We start from the raw sequence: 20,910 nt of genomic DNA, 5'->3' as shown, positions 1-20,910 counted from the left end.
TGACCTGACGTACGGTTGGACGTGTCAGAATGGAGAAAGATAGGTATGCACAGTGTAGGTAGGTGTCAGTTATTATAGAGGGGAAACAGCTAGGAAAGTGTAGTGGACATGCAGTACCTTGGGTGGACATTAGATGGCAGGGAGGAGTGTGAGCAAAGGACTTTACAGCAGCTTAGGGCTTTAGAAACCGTTGGTCATGGGGGGCGTGGTGACAGTTAGAGTGACAGTTTCAAGGAACCGGGAGAGTTATAAATACTGAGGGAGGGTTCCAGAAAGTTCCAGTCCCCAGGGGGAGGTGACAGGAGGACTACGCCAGTCTGTGTGCCCTGAGGAGAATCCGACCAAGGGGACTGAGGAGAGGAAACGTCAGGGGGGTGGTCCTGACAGGAAAGGACCGCAGCAGAGACGAGGCTCTGGGTGAAGGACACCGTATGTAACACGACGACTGAGCAGTAGAAGCGCTGTTGGTTTACGGGCCTAAGGCGGCCACAGTGACGGACCTGTCAGGAGCATCGACAGTAAAGGAGGGGACGGTGTGTGCAGACACGTCCCTAGTGTACGGTGTGAGAAGCGGCTCTGGAAACGGAGGGCCGCGAGGTGTGCCGTCAGTTGGACGGCCAGCGTGAATAAACTTGGACCTGTTGCACCCAGAATCTGCCTCCATCGTGTCTCTGTTATCATCTCTGCGCGGTAAGAAGTGGGACCACCCCCTATCATCCCCCAGCTCGGCCCACTACCGACACTACATTACCATCACATGGCTATGGACACCATTAAGTTAGAAAAGCTAGATTTTCACCAGGGGGAATAATTCAGGTAGCTTTCACATCCGCCATCTAAATACACTAGCCAAGGAAAAATGGATTTTTTTGTGCCTCCTAGGATTTAGTAGCTGGGGTGTATGCTTTGCCAGACCCTCGTCTAACCCCCATAGCTATGTTCCTACTTTTACCCATAAAGCCTCATAACGAAAAACTTAAGCTGAACCCAGAAAATTAAATCAATAAATAACAATATAGAAAGAAAATACAGACTACTTGATTCTAAATATATAAGTAAGAAAGTTGAAGCTAAAAAGTAAAAATAAATAACATTTCTCTAAAGCCATCGGTTTTGAAGCTTCTTGACATTCCTGCTATCGAGCGATTGTAAAGACAACACATCTAATAAGATGAATGAAAAGCATTAGACCAAATAGAATCCACATCACTAAATTCCATTAACTTTCATGAAAGCATCCATTTTATAGTGAAGAGAGAGCGACAACAGCTGCATTCACTGAAAACACAACTAATATGAAACATTTAAGGAGATATCGTTCTATATGAATATGTCTAGTATACCAGTGGAATATGTATGTAATATTTGTAGGATATCAGTATGTCACAGGATATCAGTAACATGTATAGGAGAACAATACATTCTGTTATGTATGTAATTAACATTTATAAGAAGTCTATTCTCTTAGGTATGTGAGTAACATGTACAGTGGGGCAAAAAAGTATTTAGTCAGTCAGCAATAGTGCAAGTTCCACCACTTAAAAAGATGAGAGGCGTCTGTAATTTTCATCATAGGTAGACCTCAACTATGGGAGACAAACTGAGAAAAAAAAATCCAGAAAATCACATTGTCTGTTTTTTTTCATTTTATTTGCATATTATGGTGGAAAATAAGTATTTGGTCAGAAACAAGCAATCAAGATTTCTGGCTCTCACAGACCTGTAACTTCTTCTTTAAGAGTCTCCTCTTTCCTCCACTCATTACCTGTAGTAATGGCACCTGTTTAAACTTGTTATCAGTATAAAAAGACACCTGTGCACACCCTCAAACAGTCTGACTCCAAACTCCACTATGGTGAAGACCAAAGAGCTGTCAAAGGACACCAGAAACAAAATTGTAGCCCTGCACCAGGCTGGGAAGACTGAATCTGCAATAGCCAACCAGCTTGGAGTGAAGAAATCAACTGTGGGAGCAATAATTAGAAAATGGAAGACATACAAGACCACTGATAATCTCCCTCGATCTGGTGCTCCACGCAAAATCCCACCCCGTGGGGTCAGAATGATCACAAGAACGGTGAGCAAAAATCCCAGAACCACGCGGGGGGACCTAGTGAATGAACTGCAGAGAGCTGGGACCAATGTAACAAGGCCTACCATAAGTAACACACTACGCCACCATGGACTCAGATCCTGCAGTGCCAGACGTGTCCCACTGCTTAAGCCTGTACATGTCCGGGCCCGTCTGAAGTTTGCTAGAGAGCATTTGGATGATCCAGAGGAGTTTTGGGAGAATGTCCTATGGTCTGATGAAACCAAACTGGAACTGTTTGGTAGAAACACAACTTGTCGTGTTTGGAGGAAAAAGAATACTGAGTTGCATCCATCAAACACCATACCTACTGTAAAGCATGGTGGTGGAAACATCATGCTTTGGGGCTGTTTCTCTGCAAAGGGGCCAGGACGACTGATCCGGGTACATGAAAGAATGAATGGGGCCATGTATCGTGACATTTTGAGTGCAAACCTCCTTCCATCAGCAAGGGCATTGAAGATGAAACGTGGCTGGGTCTTTCAACATGACAATGATCCAAAGCACACCACCAGGGCAACGAAGGAGTGGCTTCGTAAGAAGCATTTCAAAGTCCTGGAGTGGCCTAGCCAGTCTCCAGATCTCAACCCTATAGAAAACCTTTGGAGGGAGTTGATAGTCCGTGTTGCCAAGCGAAAAGCCAAAAACATCACTGCTCTAGAGGAGATCTGCATGGAGGAATGGGCCAACATACCAACAACAGTGTGTGGCAACCTTGTGAAGACTTACAGAAAACATTTGACCTCTGTCATTGCCAACAAAGGATATATCACAAAGTATTGAGATGAAATTTTGTTTCTGACCAAATACTTATTTTCCACCATAATATGCAAATAAAATGAAAAAAAAACAGACAATGTGATTTTCTGGATTTTTTTTTCTCAGTTTGTCTCCCATAGTTGAGGTCTACCTATGATGTAAATTACAGACGCCTCTCATCTTTTTAAGTGGTGGAACTTGCACTATTGCTGACTGACTAAATACTTTTTTGCCCCACTGTATAGAAAACCATCACATTCTTTTATATATGAGATTTACATCTATAAGATACTATTACATTTTCTTATGTATATGAGTAACATGTATAAGACACCAGTATATTCTGCTGTTTATGTATAGGATGTATACAGTATGTTCTGCTATGTATGTGAATTATATGTATTGGATACCTGTACCAGTATCAGTATGTTCTGCTGTATATATGAATAACATATACCTATATTTTTTGCTGTGTTTGTGAATAAGATGTATATTTATATTTATTTATTTATTTTACTCAATTAGGCCTCTTTCGCACTTAACTTTTTTGACGTCAGTCAAAATCCGCCGTTTTTATAAAAAAAGCGGATCCGCCATTTTTCTGGCGGATCCGTTTTTTTACCCCCATAGACTTGCATTAGTGGCGGACTCTGACTGATGGTCGTCCGTTGAATCCGTTTTATGACGGATCCGTTTGAATTTTAGCATCCGCCGGCTGGAGTAGACGGACAAAGGAACGTTTTTTTTCCCAGCGGCGGACCGCTATTTTAAACTGTGCATGCCCGGAAGCTTTTTCCTTTCATGCATTTTAACCCTAAACGGCGTTCTGGAAGCGGCGAAAAAAATCACCCTCTCTCTGTGTCCGGGTGCTGCTGCGGGTGTCTCTGGTGCTGTGGGTGCCCGGCGGTGGGTAAGGTATATGCGCATTATAAGATACACCCCCATTTTCCCCCCAAATTTGGGGGAAACAAAGTGCGTATTGTAATCCAAAAAATACAATGTATAGCAACATTAATTTCAGAGTGCTTTACAGACATCGCCGCCCCAGTTGGGTCTCACAATCTACATTCTCCCCTCTTATCTCCTCTTCCCTCAATCGCATACAAGATTTCTCCCGTGCATCCCCCCTACCATGGAAACTTTCAAAAGGAACCTGAAGACCCACTTCTTCTGACAAGCCTACAACCTGCAGTTACCACCAAACCACTACACAACCAGCTCTACCCTCACCTACTGTATCCTCTCCCATCCCTTGTAGATTATGAGCCCTCACAGGCAGGGTCCTCTCTCCTCCTGTATCAGTCATGATTTGTATTGTTTAAGATTACTGTACTTGTTTTTATTATGTATACCCCTCCTCACATGTAAAGCACCATGGAATAAATGGCGCTATAATAATAAATAATAGCAATGTCTTTGGAATGTGGGAGAAAACCAGAGAACCCGGAGGAAACACACGCAAACACAAGGAGAATATACAAACTTGGTGTGATTTGAACCCAGGACCCCAGTGCTGCAAGGCTACAGTGATAACCACTGAGCCACCATGCTACCCCATGCTCTGCTATGTATGTGAGTCACCTATATAGGATACCAGTAAGTTTTGCTGTGTATGTGAATAACAAGTATAGGGAACTAGTATGTTTTGCTACGTATGTGAATAACATGTATAGGATACCAATACATCCTGTTATGTATCTGATTAACATTTATAAGATGCATGTATATTCCGCTAGGTATGTGAGTAAGATGTATTATATTATTATTATGCATTTATATAGCACCATTTATTCCATGGCGCTTTACATGTGAAATCGGGAAATATAGACAAGTATAATAAACATGTGTAAGACAAGGGACACACAAGTACATAAGGAGAGAGGACCCTGCCCGCGAGGGCTCACAGTCTACAGGTGTATAGGAAACCAGTGCATTCTTCTTTGTATGAGAGTTACATTTATAGGATACCATTACCTTTTCTTATGTATATGAGGAACATGTATGTCAGTAGGGGCGTACAATAAAAATCATGGTGCTCTACAGCAGAATTTCTAATTGGACCGCTCCATCGCAAAAAATTATATTTGGCGAGGTCATCGAAGAGCATATCTAACAACTTTGCAGCACACCCTCTTTTCAGTTAAAGTATTATCTCGACCCCCCAACACAGTATGATGCCCCAACTGTATTATCCTAACACAGCCCTCCACACAATTTTGACCCCCCACAAAGGCCTAAATACAATACAATATAATGGCCCCAACACACATCTCCATACAGTATGTTGGTCTCAACCTAACCCTCCACCCAGTACGGTGGCCTCCACTAGTCTTCCAAATAGTATAATGGCCCTCATTAGCCCTCCAAATGATATAACCACAACATGATGAACCTCACACAAACCTCCACATTGCTCGCGTACAGTATAGTAGCCCCCAAAAGTGCTGCAAGAAGTATAATTGCCCCACGTAGCCCTGCAACCAGTATAATGGCCTCCATCTAACCCAGCAAATAGTAAAATAGCCTCTACATAGCCCTTCAAACAGTATAATGGCCCCCATATAGCCCTAAAAGCAGTATAATGACCACACATAGCCCTGCAAACAGTATAATCACCACCACTAGCCTTTCAAACAGTATACTGGCCCGAACCATTGTCCTTCAAGAAGTATAATGGCCCCCACCTATCCCTTCTAACAGTATAATGGCCCCCACATAGCCCTGCAAGCAGTATAATGGCCCCACATGGCCATGCAAACAGTATAATGGCCTACACATAGCTCTTAAAACAGTATAATGGACAACATATAGCCCTGCAAACACATAATGACCCCTAAATAGCCCAGCAAACAGGATTATGGCCCCTACATAATCCTGCAAACAGTGTAATGGTCCCAACATAGCACTCTAAAAAGCATAATAGTTCCAATGTAGCCCATCGAACAGTATAAATGCCCCAACATAGCCCTGCAAACAGAATAATGGCACCAACATAGCCCTGCAAACATTATAATAGATCCCATGTAGCCCTGCAAAACATTTAGTGGCACCCAAATAGCCCCGCCAACAGTATAATGCAATTCCGACCTCCCTTCCCCATATCTCTTCAAACAGTATAATGGCCCCCACAATGTACTCATTGATTAAAAATAAAATACTCACCTCTCCTTGTTCGCTCCCTGTTCCTGTCTTGGCGGTGAGTGTCCTGAAGCTCTGCACAGCTCGGCACAGTAGGTGCAATGTATTGACGTCATGGCACTTGTTGCACTGAGAAGTCAGAGCTTAGATACATAGGGAGAATTATGGAGGAGGTCGCTCATGGCATCCAGGATTATATTGAATTATAATCCCTGATTCTCTAGCACAGCATAAAAGTATTATCAGTCAGGGATGGCATTTAGGATTTTCACCTTTGTGTTTGGACCTGAGGAAAAATCGCTTGTGAGAACTGAATGAGGGCCAGTAGCCTGATAGCGTTATGCCTCAATCCGATACTTGGTGACCAAACCTGTCGAAAAGCAATGACAATGAATCTAGCTACATTCCATTATTATTGGTCACTGTTTATCAACCAATTGCTCACACATTATTGAGGCACCTTTTGCCAATATTATTTCAACACTATGCATACAATGTATTTTTTAATACTATGTGCTGCAACATAAGGGAATACGTAGTGCACATGGCACCATCCAAGCAAACACTGGCTCTGCTGTCAGTAGTGCACAGAGACGAGGGAATCTGACAAAATTTGAATTGCTTAAACTTATCCAGGAATTTCAATTTGCATCAACTTTATTCAATGGAAATTGATGAAAAAATACATTTATGGTACTCTGAGTACTAGACACGGTGAAATAACAAACAGAGGAATTAAAAAATAATAAGAAAAAAAGATTATACTCCCACAGCCTCATCTTCATTCCTGGTCCTCCACTAGCTTCCTCCATCCAGCTCTGGTCTTCTTCTCTTCAGTTTTAACTTTTCAATATCTCGACTCTAACTTTGCAATCATGATATGCATCACCCCACAATGTCATGACATCTGGGGTAACACAGATCATAGCTTTGAATGAGGCCAAGTCAGAGCCAGAAGCACCAAAGGGTGAAGACTGAAAACAAGAAGCCCAAAGCCACTGGGAGGGAGAGAGTGTTGAATTTGGTAGGAAGATGTGGCAATGAGATACATGATAGAAGAGGTGAGTATAAAAATTGTTTTTATCCCTTTCCCAGCCCTAAAAAGAATATTCTGTATTCGAGTGATTCTGTTGAATCCATTTTTTTATGACACTCACAGCAAACTTAGTTTGATCATTTCTAGCACTGTTTCTTCTGGAATGGTGACCACGACATGGAACCTAAGTTCACAGCAGGTAGTCACTTTGCTGTCAGGTGGGAGGCCAACGACAACCTTCATCGAAAATGCCAAACAATATCTCAGCTTTCTTCAAATATATTCAGAAAGGGTTAGTATATATCAAAAATAAAAAGAAAGAATCACCAGAGTACCTCTTTACGTTTGCCAAACCCCCTTCATACCATATGCCCCATTCATATGAACATATGAAAAAAAACCCAGCTGAGACATGTCTTTTGTTCTTTTGTACACTATAGATATAATTTCCAGGATTTTTGATAATTATTCATCGCCATCTGTTTGTGAATAATTAGCTAAATGATATAAATATTAATTACTCTTGCTCAGTTATTAAACATAAACCTTCGGGTATGTAGTTATAACCACGGGGTTCCTGTCATTTATTATATGTGTTTATGTTTCCTTTCCGTTGTTACTTTGTGTTTTTTTTTTTTTTTTCAAGCCAGGTCTCCTGTTAATTACATGTTTATATCAGATTGCTGCATGCAGTACAACAGGTACGGGATAAACCGGCAATAAAACAGTCATCATCACTGTTGGGACTGGAAATCCCTTCTCTTTGCTTTTTCTGCTTTCCTCAGCTGGAAAGTTTTGACATCTGCTGGTCTGGGACATTGCTGAGCAGCTGTCAGCAGTAGGGTAGCTGCATGCAGCAGCAGTTGGTGGGATGGCACGGTGCCAGCTTATACCATCTGTGTGCCTGACATTTCCTTCTAATTAACAGTGGGGTTAATTGTTCTGGCAGGCTCAAATGTAGTGTCTAACATTACCCAAGGGAAACATGTACAAGCACCGGAGTGGCAGGGAGATGGGGATGGCATTCTTAACAAACCTATCGAAGGAAACCGCTTAACAGCCACTGATGTTTTACTAGATGGGTGCGTGCAATAAAAAAGCGTTTTTTTTCCCGTTCTCCTGATAAATTATGCCAAGCCTTTAATGATGTCGAAAGAATCAAGCTAAGAGAGGCTGAAACTACTGCCTTGGGGCAATTGTGAAGGAGCAATTTGCATATTATTACTGCATATTCATACCTAATTGTGTTAGCCTTTGCTAATGGAGCAGATTGACAACATGAAGAATTGTGCAGATGCTTTGTAGGCTGAACAGGCGGTTTACCCCGAGCATGTTTGTGTTTTGTGTGATCATATAGACACCTTACAGATTGTCAGGAGGTCATTAGGTATTCGAGCTTTAGTTTATAGAGATAGAGGATAGAAAGAAAGTATGTCAGACCACCGATTATATTGATTTGGCAAAGCTTTGTAGATGTTGTGCCATTCCTTACCGAGTCTGATGGTGGTAAATTATAGCATTTGGAGAGAGAAAGAAAGAAAAAAGTCTTGAGGCTTGTCTCTGTGCTGTTTTGAGTATTGTAGGCAAGATACTTTGTGGCATTTGCGCTGTAATGGCTTTCTTCTGGCGACTCGACCATGCAGCCCATTTTTCTTCAAGTGCCTCCTTATTGTGTATCTTGAAACAGCCACACCGCTAGTTTTCAGAGCGTTCAGTATTTCAGCTGATGTTATTCGTGGGTTTTTCTTTTGCATCCCGAACAATTTTCCTGGCATTTGTTACAGGTCACAGGTAAGGATTTGCCTTTAGGGCTCATTCCCACCTGCAATGAAATCGGACGAATGCAATCAGATTGAATTTGGACCAATGTTGTTCTATGATTGTGTCTTCATCTGCGTTTTTTTTCCAGCTCGGATCGGATCACGATCGGACTGGAAAAAAATCGCAGCATGCTGCGATTGTAATCGGTACTCAGATCACATCTTGCAATAGAAGTCACTGGGTGCGAGAAAAAAAAATTGCACAGCATTCTGACCACGCGAGTGCTATCCGATTTTTAGGCGCCAGAGTCCTTTGAAAAGCCGGCAACTCATATGCGGGTACAGTAAAATCACACTGACAAGTTACAATGGAATAGATAGAATAGATAAAGATGTGTGTGTGTAAAGAGTACACTTAAACAACAAAATGTATCTCTAAATCAGTCACACTTCTGTGAAATCAACACTGATTGTGATTCAATTCCTCCTGCTGTTGTGCAAATGGAATAAACAACAGTTAAAAATTATAGGAAAGTCACTAACATCCATGTGTCTGCTCAATAAGAGTGTCCAGGGTTCCCTTTATTTTTTTGAACAGTATATATATATATATATATATACAGGGGTGGATTAAGGGTAGCCAGGGCCCGGGGCAGTTCAGACTCTGTGGGCCCCCCTCGTCACGTGACGGGGGTCACGAATCGTAGAGCCACACTCTACATAGAGAATAATGGGGCCTCCAGCACCGACCTCCACCCGCAGAGCCACACTCCACATAGAGAATAATGGAGCCTCCAGCACTGACCTCCACCCGCAGAGCCACACTCCACATAGAGAATAATGGAGCCTCCAGCACATACCTCCACCCGCAGAGCCGCACTCCACATAGAGAATAATGGAGCCTCCAGCACCGACCTCCACCCGCAGAGCCGCACTCCACATAGAGAATAATGGGGCCTCCAGCACCGACCTCCACCCGCAGAGCCACACTCCACATAGAGAATAAAGGAGCCTCCAGCACCGACCTCCACCTGCAGAGCCGCACTCCACATAGAGAATAATGGGGCCTCCAGCACCGACCTCCACCCGCAGAGCCGCACTCCACATAGAGAATAATGGAGCCTCCAGCACCGACCTCCACCCGCAGAGCCGCACTCCACATAGAGAATAATGGAGCCTCCAGCACCGACCTCCACCCGCAGAGCCCCACTCCACATAGAGAATAATGGAGCCTCCAGCACCGACCTCCACCCGCAGAGCCGCACTCCACATAGAGAATAATGGAGCCTCCAGCACCGACCTCCACCCGCAGAGCCACACTCCACATAGAGAATAATGGAGCCTCCAGCACCAACCTCCACCCGCAGAGCCCCACTCCACATAGAGAATAATGGGGCCTCCAGCACCGACCTCCACCCGCAGAGCCACACTCCACATAGAGAATAATGGAGCCTCCAGCACCGACCTCCACCCGCAGAGCCGCACTCCACATAGAGAATAATGGGGCCTCCAGCACCGACCTACACCCGCAGAGCCGCACTCCACATAGAGAATAATGGAGCCTCCAGCACCGACCTCCACCCGCAGAGCCGCACTCCACATAGAGAATAATGGAGCCTCCAGCACCGACCTCTACCCGCAGAGCCGCACTCCACATAGAGAAAAATGGAGCCTCCAGCACCGACCTCCACCCGCAGAGCCCCACTCCACATAGAGAATAATGGAGCCTCCAGCACCGACCTCCACCCGCAGAGCCCCACTCCACATAGAGAATAATGGAGCCTCCAGCACCGACCTCCACCCGCAGAGACCCACTCCACATAGAGAATAATGGAGCCTCCAGCACTGACCTCCACCCACAGAGCCCCACTCCACATAGAGAATAATGGAGCCTCCAGCACCGACCTCCAACCGCAGAGTCGCACTCCACATAGAGAATAATGGGGCCTCCAGCACCGACCTCCACCCGCAGAGCCTCACTCCACATAGAGAATAATGGAGCTTCCAGCACTGACCTCCACCCGCAGAGCCGTACTCCACATAGAGAATAATGGAGCCTCCAGCACCGACCTTCACCCGCAGAGCCACACTCCACATAGAGAATAATGGAGCCTCCAGCACCGACCTCCACCCGCAGAGCCGCACTCCACATAGAGAATAATGGGGCCTCCAGCACCGACCTCCACCCGCACTCCACATAGAGAATAATGGGGCCTCCAGCACCTACCTCCACCCGCAGAGCCCCACTCCACATAGAGGATAATGGGGCCTCCAGCACCGACCTCCACCCGCAGAGCCCCACTCCACATAGAGAATAATGGAGCCTCCAGCACTGACCTCCACCCACAGAGCCCCACTCCACATAGAGAATAATGGAGCCTCCAGCACCGACCTCCAACCGCAGAGCCGCACTCCACATAGAGAATAATGGGGCCTCCAGCACCGACCTCCACCCGCAGAGCCTCACTCCACATAGAGAATAATGGAGCTTCCAGCACTGACCTCCACCCGCAGAGCCGTACTCCACATAGAGAATAATGGAGCCTCCAGCACCGACCTTCACCCGCAGAGCCACACTCCACATAGAGAATAATGGAGCCTCCAGCACCGACCTCCACCCGCAGAGCCGCACTCCACATAGAGAATAATGGAGCCTCCGGCACCGACCTCCACCCGCACTCCACATAGAGAATAATGGGGCCTCCAGCACCTACCTCCACCCGCAGAGCCCCACTCCACATAGAGGATAATGGGGCCTCCAGCACCGACCTCCACCCGCAGAGCCGCACTCCACAGAGAATAATGGGGCCTCCAGCACCTACCTCCACCCGCAGAGCCCCACTCCACATAGAGGATAATAGGGCCTCCAGCAACGACCTCCACCCGCAGAGCCGCACTCCACATAGAGAATAATGGGGCCTCCAGCACCGACCTCCACCCGCAGAGCCGCACTCCACATAGAGAATAATGGGGCCTCCAGCACCGACCTCCACCCGCAGAGCCGCACTCCACATAGAGAATAATGGAGCCTCCAGCACCGACCTCCACCCGCAGAGCCACACTCCACATAGAGGATAATGGGGCCTCCAGCACCGACCTCCACCCGCAGAGCCGCACTCCACATAGAGAATAATGGAGCCTCCGGCACCGACCTCCACCCGCAGAGCCACACTCCACTTAGAGAATAATGGGGCCTCCAGCACCTACCTCCACCCGCAGAGCCCCACTCCACATAGAGGATAATGGGGCCTCCAGCACCGACCTCCACCCGCAGAGCCGCACTCCACATAGAGAATAATGGGGCCTCCAGCACCGACCTCCACCCGCAGAGCCGCACTCCACATAGAGAATAATGGAGCCTCCAGCACCAACCTCCACCCGCAGAGCCGCACTTCACATAGAGAATAATGGAGCCTCCAGCACCGACCTCCACCCGCACTCCACATAGAGAATAATGGGGCCTCCAGCACCGACCTCCACCCGCACTCCACATAGAGAATAATGGGGCCTCCAGCACCGACCTCCACCCACAGAGCCACACTCCACATAGAGAATAATGGGGCCTCCAGCACCGACCTCCACCCGCAGAGCCGCACTACACATAGAGAATAATGGAGCCTCCAGCACCGACCTCCACCCGCAGAGCCGCACTCCACATAGAGAATAATGGGGCCTCCAGCACCGATCTCCACCCGCAGAGCCTCATTCCACATAGAGAATAATGGAGCCTCCAGCACTGACCTCCACCCGCAGAGCCGCACTCCACATAGAGAATAATGGGGCCTCCAGCACCGACCTCCACCCGCAGAGCCGCACTCCACATAGAGAATAATGGAGCCTCCAGCACCGACCTCCACCCACAGAGCCCCACTCCACATAGAGAATAATGGGGCCTCCAGCACCGACCTCCACCCGCAGAGCCGCACTCCACATAGAGAATAATGGGGCCTCCAGCACCGACCTCCACCCGCAGAGCCGCACTACACATAGAGAATAATGGAGCCTCCAGCAACGACCTCCACCCGCAGAGCCGCACTCCACATAGAGAATAATGGAGCCTCCAGCACCGACCTCCACCCGCAGAGCCGCACTCCACATAGAGAATAATGGGGCCTCCAGCACCGACCTCCACCCGCAGAGCCGCACTCCACATAGAGAATAATGGAGCCTCCAGCACCGACCTCCACCCGCACTCCACATAGAGAATAATGGGGCCTCCAGCACCGACCTCCACCCGCAGAGCCCCACTCCACATAGAGGATAATGGGGCCTCCAGCACCGACCTCCACCCGCAGAGCCCCACTCCACATAGAGAATAATGGAGCCTCCAGCACCGACCTCCAACCGCAGAGCCGCACTCCACATAGAGAATAATGGGGCCTCCAGCACCGACCTCCACCCGCAGAGCCTCACTCCACATAGAGAATAATGGAGCTTCCAGCACTGACCTCCACCCGCAGAGCCGTACTCCACATAGAGAATAATGGAGCCTCCAGCACCGACCTTCACCCGCAGAGCCACACTCCACATAGAGAATAATGGAGCCTCCAGCACCGACCTCCACCCGCAGAGCCGCACTCCACATAGAGAATAATGGGGCCTCCAGCACCGACCTCCACCCGCACTCCACATAGAGAATAATGGGGCCTCCAGCACCTACCTCCACCCGCAGAGCCCCACTCCACATAGAGGATAATGGGGCCTCCAGCACCGACCTCCACCCGCAGAGCCCCACTCCACATAGAGAATAATGGAGCCTCCAGCACTGACCTCCACCCACAGAGCCCCACTCCACATAGAGAATAATGGAGCCTCCAGCACCGACCTCGAACCGCAGAGCCGCACTCCACATAGAGAATAATGGGGCCTCCAGCACCGACCTCCACCCGCAGAGCCTCACTCCACATAGAGAATAATGGAGCTTCCAGCACTGACCTCCACCCGCAGAGCCGTACTCCACATAGAGAATAATGGAGCCTCCAGCACCGACCTTCACCCGCAGAGCCACACTCCACATAGAGAATAATGGAGCCTCCAGCACCGACCTCCACCCGCAGAGCCGCACTCCACATAGAGAATAATGGAGCCTCCGGCACCGACCTCCACCCGCACTCCACATAGAGAATAATGGGGCCTCCAGCACCTACCTCCACCCGCAGAGCCCCACTCCACATAGAGGATAATGGGGCCTCCAGCACCGACCTCCACCCGCAGAGCCGCACTCCACAGAGAATAATGGGGCCTCCAGCACCTACCTCCACCCGCAGAGCCCCACTCCACATAGAGAATAATGGGGCCTCCAGCACCGACCTCCACCCACAGAGCCACACTCCACATAGAGAATAATGGGGCCTCCAGCACCGACCTCCACCCGCAGAGCCGCACTACACATAGAGAATAATGGAGCCTCCAGCACCGACCTCCACCCGCAGAGCCGCACTCCACATAGAGAATAATGGGGCCTCCAGCACCGATCTCCACCCGCAGAGCCTCATTCCACATAGAGAATAATGGAGCCTCCAGCACTGACCTCCACCCGCAGAGCCGCACTCCACATAGAGAATAATGGGGCCTCCAGCACCGACCTCCACCCGCAGAGCCGCACTCCACATAGAGAATAATGGAGCCTCCAGCACCGACCTCCACCCACAGAGCCCCACTCCACATAGAGAATAATGGGGCCTCCAGCACCGACCTCCACCCGCAGAGCCGCACTCCACATAGAGAATAATGGGGCCTCCAGCACCGACCTCCACCCGCAGAGCCGCACTACACATAGAGAATAATGGAGCTTCCAGCACTGACCTCCACCCGCAGAGCCGCACTCCACATAGAGAATAATGGAGCCTCCAGCACCGACCTCCACCCGCACTCCACATAGAGAATAATGGGGCCTCCAGCACCGACCTCCACCCGCAGAGCCCCACTCCACATAGAGGATAATGGGGCCTCCAGCACCGACCTCCACCCGCAGAGCCCCACTCCACATAGAGAATAATGGAGCCTCCAGCACCGACCTCCAACCGCAGAGCCGCACTCCACATAGAGAATAATGGGGCCTCCAGCACCGACCTCCACCCGCAGAGCCTCACTCCACATAGAGAATAATGGAGCTTCCAGCACTGACCTCCACCCGCAGAGCCGTACTCCACATAGAGAATAATGGAGCCTCCAGCACCGACCTTCACCCGCAGAGCCACACTCCACATAGAGAATAATGGAGCCTCCAGCACCGACCTCCACCCGCAGAGCCGCACTCCACATAGAGAATAATGGGGCCTCCAGCACCGACCTCCACCCGCACTCCACATAGAGGATAATGGGGCCTCCAGCACCGACCTCCACCCGCAGAGCCCCACTCCACATAGAGAATAATGGAGCCTCCAGCACTGACCTCCACCCACAGAGCCCCACTCCACATAGAGAATAATGGAGCCTCCAGCACCGACCTCCAACCGCAGAGCCGCACTCCACATAGAGAATAATGGGGCCTCCAGCACCGACCTCCACCCGCAGAGCCTCACTCCACATAGAGAATAATGGAGCCTCCGGCACCGACCTCCACCCGCAGAGCCACACTCCACATAGAGAATAATGGGGCCTCCAGCACCTACCTCCACCCGCAGAGCCCCACTCCACATAGAGGATAATGGGGCCTCCAGCACCGACCTCCACCCGCAGAGCCGCACTCCACATAGAGAATAATGGGGCCTCCAGCACCGACCTCCACCCGCAGAGCCGCACTCCACATAGAGAATAATGGAGCCTCCAGCACCGACCTCCACCCGCAGAGCCGCACTTCACATAGAGAATAATGGAGCCTCCAGCACCGACCTCCACCCGCACTCCACATAGAGAATAATGGGGCCTCCAGCACCGACCTCCACCCGCACTCCACATAGAGAATAATGGGGCCTCCAGCACCGACCTCCACCCACAGAGCCACACTCCACATAGAGAATAATGGGGCCTCCAGCACCGACCTCCACCCGCAGAGCCGCACTACACAGAGAATAATGGAGCCTCCAGCACCGACCTCCACCCGCAGAGCCGCACTCCACATAGAGAATAATGGGGCCTCCAGCACCGATCTCCACCCGCAGAGCCTCATTCCACATAGAGAATAATGGAGCCTCCAGCACTGACCTCCACCCGCAGAGCCGCACTCCACATAGAGAATAATGGGGCCTCCAGCACCGACCTCCACCCGCAGAGCCGCACTCCACATAGAGAATAATGGAGCCTCCAGCACCGACCTCCACCCACAGAGCCCCACTCCACATAGAGAATAATGGGGCCTCCAGCACCGACCTCCACCCGCAGAGCCGCACTCCACATAGAGAATAATGGGGCCTCCAGCACCGACCTCCACCCGCAGAGCCGCACTACACATAGAGAATAATGGAGCCTCCAGCACCGACCTCCACCCGCAGAGCCGCACTCCACATAGAGAATAATGGAGCCTCCAGCACCGACCTCCACCCGCAGAGCCGCACTCCACATAGAGAATAATGGGGCCTCCAGCACCGACCTCCACCCGCAGAGCCGCACTCCACATAGAGAATAATGGAGCCTCCAGCACCGACCTCCACCCGCACTCCACATAGAGAATAATGGGGCCTCCAGCACCGACCTCCACCCGCAGAGCCCCACTCCACATAGAGGATAATGGGGCCTCCAGCACCGACCTCCACCCGCAGAGCCGCACTCCACAGAGAATAATGGGGCCTCCAGCACCTACCTCCACCCGCAGAGCCCCACTCCACATAGAGGATAATAGGGCCTCCAGCACCGACCTCCACCCGCAGAGCCGCACTCCACATAGAGAATAATGGGGCCTCCAGCACCGACCTCCACCCGCAGAGCCGCACTCCACATAGAGAATAATGGGGCCTCCAGCACCGACCTCCACCCGCAGAGCCGCACTCCACATAGAGAATAATGGAGCCTCCAGCACCGACCTCCACCCGCAGAGCCACACTCCACATAGAGAATAATGGAGCCTCCAGCACCGACCTCCACCCGCACTCCACATAGAGAATAATGGGGCCTCCAGCACCTACCTCCACCCGCAGAGCCCCACTCCACATAGAGAATAATGGAGCCTCCAGCACCTACCTCCACCCGCAGAGCCGCACTCCACATAGAGGATAATGGGGCCTCCAGTACCGACCTCCACCCGCAGAGCCGCACTCCACATAGAGAATAATGGAGCCTCCGGCACCGACCTCCACCCGCAGAGCCGCACTCCACATAGAGACTAATGGGGCCTCCAGCACCGACCTCCACCCGCAGAGCCGCACTACACATAGAGAATAATGGAGCCTCCAGCACCGACCTCCACCCGCAGAGCCACACTCCACATAGAGAATAATGGAGCCTCCAGCACCGACCTCCACCCGCAGAGCCGCACTCCACATAGAGGATAATGGGGCCTCCAGTACCGACCTCCACCCGCAGAGCCGCACTCCACATAGAGAATAATGGAGCCTCCGGCACCGACCTCCACCCGCAGAGCCGCACTCCACATAGAGAATAATGGAGCCTCCAGCACCGACCTCCACCCGCAGAGCCGCACTCCACATAGAGAATAATGGGGCCTCCAGCACCGACCTCCACCCGCAGAGCCGCACTACACATAGAGAATAATGGAGCCTCCAGCACCGACCTCCACCCGCAGAGCCGCACTCCACATAGAGAATAATGGAGCCTCCAGCACCGACCTCCACCCGCAGAGCCGCACTCCACATAGAGAATAATGGGGCCTCCAGCACCGACCTCCACCCGCAGAGCCACACTCCACATAGAGAATAATGGAGCCTCCAGCACCGACCTCCACCCGCAGAGCCACACTCCACATAGAGAATAATGGAGCCTCCAGCACCGACCTCCACCCGCACTCCACATAGAGAATAATGGGGCCTCCAGCACCGACCTCCACCCGCAGAGCCCCACTCCACATAGAGGATAATGGGGCCTCCAGCACCGACCTCCACCCGCAGAGCCGCACTCCACAGAGAATAATGGGGCCTCCAGCACCTACCTCCACCCGCAGAGCCCCACTCCACATAGAGGATAATAGGGCCTCCAGCACCGACCTCCACCCGCAGAGCCGCACTCCACATAGAGAATAATGGGGCCTCCAGCACCGACCTCCACCCGCAGAGCCGCACTCCACATAGAGAATAATGGAGCCTCCAGCACCGACCTCCACCCGCAGAGCCACACTCCACATAGAGAATAATGGAGCCTCCAGCACCGACCTCCACCCGCACTCCACATAGAGAATAATGGGGCCTCCAGCACCTACCTCCACCCGCAGAGCCCCACTCCACATAGAGAATAATGGAGCCTCCAGCACCTACCTCCACCCGCAGAGCCGCACTCCACATAGCGGATAATGGGGCCTCCAGTACCGACCTCCACCCGCAGAGCCGCACTCCACATAGAGAATAATGGAGCCTCCGGCACCGACCTCCACCCGCAGAGCCGCACTACACATAGAGAATAATGGAGCCTCCAGCACCGACCTCCACCCGCAGAGCCGCACTCCACATAGAGAATAATGGAGCCTCCAGCACCGACCTCCACCCGCAGAGCCGCACTCCACATAGAGAATAATGGGGCCTCCAGCACCGACCTCCACCCGCAGAGCCACACTCCACATAGAGAATAATGGAGCCTCCAGCACCGACCTCCACCCGCAGAGCCACACTCCACATAGAGAATAATGGAGCCTCCAGCACCGACCTCCACCCGCACTCCACATAGAGAATAATGGGGCCTCCAGCACCGACCTCCACCCGCAGAGCCCCACTCCACATAGAGGATAATGGGGCCTCCAGCACCGACCTCCACCCGCAGAGCCGCACTCCACAGAGAATAATGGGGCCTCCAGCACCTACCTCCACCCGCAGAGCCCCACTCCACATAGAGGATAATAGGGCCTCCAGCACCGACCTCCACCCGCAGAGCCGCACTCCACATAGAGAATAATGGGGCCTCCAGCACCGACCTCCACCCGCAGAGCCGCACTCCACATAGAGAATAATGGAGCCTCCAGCACCGACCTCCACCCGCAGAGCCACACTCCACATAGAGAATAATGGAGCCTCCAGCACCGACCTCCACCCGCACTCCACATAGAGAATAATGGGGCCTCCAGCACCTACCTCCACCCGCAGAGCCCCACTCCACATAGAGAATAATGGAGCCTCCAGCACCTACCTCCACCCGCAGAGCCGCACTCCACATAGCGGATAATGGGGCCTCCAGTACCGACCTCCACCCGCAGAGCCGCACTCCACATAGAGAATAATGGAGCCTCCGGCACCGACCTCCACCCGCAGAGCCGCACTCCACATAGAGAATAATGGAGCCTCCAGCACCGACCTCCACCCGCACTCCACATAGAGAATAATGGGGCCTCCAGCACCGACCTCCACCCGCAGAGCCGCACTACACATAGAGAATAATGGAGCCTCCAGCACCGACCTCCACCCGCAGAGCCGCACTACACATAGAGAATAATGGAGCCTCCAGCACCGACCTCCACCCGCAGAGCCGCACTCCACATAGAGAATAATGGGGCCTCCAGCACCGACCTCCACCCGCAGAGCCGCACTCCACATAGAGAATAATGGAGCCTCCAGCACCGACCTCCACCCGCAGAGCCACACTCCACATAGAGAATAATGGAGTCTCCAGCACCGACCTCCACCCGCACTCCACATAGAGAATAATGTGGCCTCCAGCACCGACCTCCACCCGCAGAGCCCCACTCCACATAGAGGATAATGGGGCCTCCAGCACCGACCTCCACCCGCAGAGCCGCACTCCACAGAGAATAATGGGGCCTCCAGCACCTACCTCCACCCGCAGAGCCCCACTCCACATAGAGGATAATAGGGCCTCCAGCACCGACCTCCACCCGCAGAGCCGCACTCCACATAGAGAATAATGGGGCCTCCAGCACCGACCTCCACCCGCAGAGCCGCACTCCACATAGAGAATAATGGAGCCTCCAGCACCGACCTCCACCCGCAGAGCCACACTCCACATAGAGAATAATGGAGCCTCCAGCACCGACCTCCACCCGCACTCCACATAGAGAATAATGGGGCCTCCAGCACCTACCTCCACCCGCAGAGCCCCACTCCACATAGAGAATAATGGAGCCTCCAGCACCTACCTCCACCCGCAGAGCCGCACTCCACATAGAGGATAATGGGGCCTCCAGTACCGACCTCCACCCGCAGAGCCGCACTCCACATAGAGAATAATGGAGCCTCCGGCACCGACCTCCACCCGCAGAGCCGCACTCCACATAGAGAATAATGGAGCCTCCAGCACCGACCTCCACCCGCAGAGCCGCACTCCACATACATGGCTGCTCTCAGTGCTGTGCGCACAGGACCTGTGATTAGGTCACAGGAGGGGAGGAGACAGGGGTCACATGATCGGGGGCCCTGACACCTTACCTCCTGTGATCTCATCACAAGCCTTTGCACGCTACCAGCAGCATCAGCGTTCACGCTACTTGTAGATGCTGCTGGTAGCAGAGCACATAATGCCGCCCCCACGGTCACTCACTTTTAGGTGGGGAGAAGATGGAGTGCCATAGAATCATAGAATCATAGACTCGTAGAGTTGGAAGGGACCTCCTGGGCCATCTGGTCCAACCCCCTGCTCAAAGCAGGATTCGCTAAATCATCCCAGTCAGATGTCTGTCCAGCCTCTGTTTGAAGACTTCCATTGAAGGAGAACTCACCACTTCTCGTGGCAGCCTGTTCCATTGCAGCATCCAGCAGGAATGTGGCGGGGGCCCCCTTAGAAGCTCTTGTGGTGGGGGCCCCGGGGCTGAAGCCCCGCCTGCCCTGCCTATAATCCGGCCCTGCGCGGTGGCGGATTATAATGGGGCAATTTACTGGCCTGGGCTGTGGGCCCCTTAACCCCACTGGGCCCGGGGCAACTGCCCAAATTGACCTCATTATAATCCGCCTCTATATATATATATATATATATATACAGTCAGTGTGTCCGTTAATGCATGGTGCACTTTTGACCAGTCACAGGAAAGCAACAAAAGATGACAGAAATGTGAAATCTGCTCCAAATAAAAGTAA

At 51.4% G+C, this 20,910-nt stretch overlaps 1 long non-coding RNA gene across 1 annotated transcript; it reads right to left on the bottom strand.

The window, feature by feature from the left end:
• Positions 1–7,645: 7,645 nt before the first annotated feature.
• Positions 7,646–17,079, bottom strand: LOC141053077 (uncharacterized). Its single transcript, XR_012220961.1, has 2 exons — positions 16,904–17,079; positions 7,646–8,847 (listed from the first exon to the last, which is right to left on the bottom strand). It is a non-coding gene; the product is annotated as an uncharacterized lncRNA (long non-coding RNA).
• Positions 17,080–20,910: the final 3,831 nt, after the last annotated feature.

This window comes from Dendrobates tinctorius, unplaced genomic scaffold, assembly GCF_039654945.1.
Source record: "Dendrobates tinctorius isolate UK_male_01 unplaced genomic scaffold, ASM3965494v1 ptg000165l, whole genome shotgun sequence".
Classification (NCBI taxonomy): domain Eukaryota; kingdom Metazoa; phylum Chordata; class Amphibia; order Anura; family Dendrobatidae; genus Dendrobates; species Dendrobates tinctorius.
The sequence above is the reverse complement of the archived record's forward strand: the minus strand, read 5'-3'. Positions and strand labels throughout refer to the sequence as shown.